The sequence below is a fragment of the Populus alba genome, chromosome 5, assembly GCF_005239225.2.
Source record: "Populus alba chromosome 5, ASM523922v2, whole genome shotgun sequence".
Taxonomy (NCBI): Eukaryota; Viridiplantae; Streptophyta; class Magnoliopsida; order Malpighiales; family Salicaceae; genus Populus; species Populus alba.
The window spans coordinates 10,415,975-10,418,745 of record NC_133288.1 but is presented as its reverse complement, the minus strand read 5'-3'; positions in this window follow the sequence as shown (position 1 = coordinate 10,418,745).

Below are 2,771 nucleotides of genomic sequence, written 5' to 3'. Positions count from 1 at the left end.
CGAATTTAAATCTTCATCAACATCATTTTGACTGATTTCTCTCGCATCACTTGGTTCCCCGTCAATTCCTTCTCTGTTTCTATCTTTTCCTTCTTCTTCTCCATTTTGATCACCCCATTCCAAATCAACCACTGGACCTTGTACAGTGTCCTCGTCCCACTTCCATTTCTCCTCTTCTTCGAAAATCACATCTTTGCTCACCATAATTTTCTTAGCTACAGGATCAAAAAGTCTGTAGCCCTTTGATTCATCGCTGACTCCCAATAAAACACACATAATGCTTCTATTATCGAGCTTGGTTCTTCTTTGTTCTGGAACGTGAACATGTGCCCTGCAACCAAAATCCCTAAAGTGACTTACTGAAGGTTTTTTTTTCACTTCAGGCCTCCTCTAGTGTAACCTCCTTTACAGCCAAAGTGGGACACCGATTGAGAACATAAACAGCCTAATTTACTGCCTCATGGATCACACCATGTTCATCATCGTTCTGTTTTTCCTCTCTACGAAACCGTTTTGCTGTGGTGTATATGCAGTTATCATTTGTCTCTTGATCCCATTGTTTTGGCAGAAATGGTTGAATTCATTGGACACAAATTCTCCCCCTCTGTCAGTTCGAAGGCACTTGACAAATAACCCTGTCTGTTTCTCTACCATTGATTTAAAACTTTTAAACCAATAAAAGGCCTCTAATTTCTCTGCCAAGAAGTATACCCAAGCTTTTCTACTGTAATCGTCTATAAACAACAAAAGGTACCTTTTATTGCTGTTTGATGTGGGAGTGATCGGTCCACAGATATCGGTGTGAATGAGTTTTAATTTTTGTGTTGCTCTCCAGGTACTCTTCTTTGGAATTGGATAGCGATTTTGCTTCCCCTTGATGCATTCAATGCATGCTGAGTCTGAGGTTGAAATATAAGGGAGACCGTGTACCATATTCCTATACAACAAGGTCCTTAGACCTTTGTAGCTTAGGTGCCCATAACGTCGATGCCAAAGAGAACCCAGGTTCTGTGTTCCTGTATGAAGGCACTATCCAGCTTGTTCTTGAGAGGAGGATTCATTGTCTGGGAACAGGATGAACATTCGATTGATACTCATTGTGGTTTGAATTATCAAACCTCTTTTCGGATGAAATACCTTGCATTTTCCATCCTTGAACAAAATGTCCAACCCCCTTTCCTGTAGCTGACCTATACTCCACAAGTTGTTCTTTAAATCTGGGACATAATACACCTCTGCAATGGTGTGAATTATTCCATTCAGTAGAAGCTTCACACTCCCTTTTCCCATTACGTTTATCCTTGTGTTGTTTCCCAATTTCACAAACTGTCGAAACTTTTCATCATAGTCACAAAACATTTTTTGATAACCACACATGTGATTCGAACATCTCGAATCAAGAAACCATGCGTCTTCTCTTCTGGCTTTATGTTTCTCCACATAAGTCATCAAGAGCATCTCCTCCTTATTATCAAGCTCTGTGTATAATGATTCTCTATTTCCAGAGGGACATTCCCATTGAGAATGTCCAAGTTGTTGGCAACGATAGCACTGCACTGTTGCCTTATTAAAATATGTTCGTCCCCTTCCTCTTCCTCTTCCTCTGTAAAAGTTTCAACCACGACTTCTACCTCCTTCATATGCACCTCTGCCTCCTCCTTCATATGCTACCTTCAATGCTTGTTCCTCACCCTTTATCCTTTGAAACTTTTGTTCATGAACAACCAATGAACTCTGCAGTTCATCAATGCTAAGAGCATCAATATCCTTTGATTCTTTAATGGAACATACAACATAGTTGTATTTCTCAGTTAAAGAGTGTAAGATCTTCTTTACCACTTTCACATCCTGCATATCTTCTCCATACGTTCTCATTTTATTTGCCACTGTCATGACCCTAGAGAAGTATTCTCTAACTCCTTCACCAATTCTCATTTCCAGTGTTTCAAACTCTCTGCGGAGAGTTTGCAGGTAAGATCTTTTAACCCTTGCATTCCCTTCGAACTTCTTCTTCATTGCATCCCATATGTTCTTGGCAGTATCCTTTCTAAGAATAGTGTCAAGAACTGTTCGATCGATTGCTTGAAATAGGTAATTCTTTACCTTCAAATCCTTCAGTTTCATCTCATCATTCTTCTTCTGTTGTGCATCAGTTTGTACTGATCCACTTGCCGGCTCAATGTATCCAATCTCCACCAGTTCCCACATCTCTTTGGATTGGAGAAAATTCTCCATTAACATACCCTAGTGATCGTAATGACCATTGAATCTTGGAATGGCTGGCTGAACAAAACTGCTTCCTTCTGTCGTCATGCTGCTGCAAGAATTTCAGATGATAAAGGCTCTGATACCACTTGTTGAGTATAATGAGAGTTTCAAGAAATGTTGATGAATTGGAATGAGAAGAGAGCACGTTTATTTGACTAGGACTTGGCTTTATATAGCCTGTTACATTGTAATTGAAATAACAAGAAAGTAACAAAAAAAAAAGCAACAGAATAATAACAGAAAAATAACAACAATGAAAGATAGTTGCTAACAGTTAATTATTCTAACTGTTTCTTAACCGAAAGGATCCCTTCAGCCCAACACTCTAGAAAAAAATGTATAGTGCTTAGAGAATAGATAGTAAGCTTACTTTAAAGATAAAAATAAAGATAAGATAAAGAAAAAAAATCTTGGATAAAGATATTTTTATTATTTATTTAGTGTTATAAATCTTATTTTATGTTTCATCTTTGCGTATATTTTGTTCTAAGAGAGATCCAAGA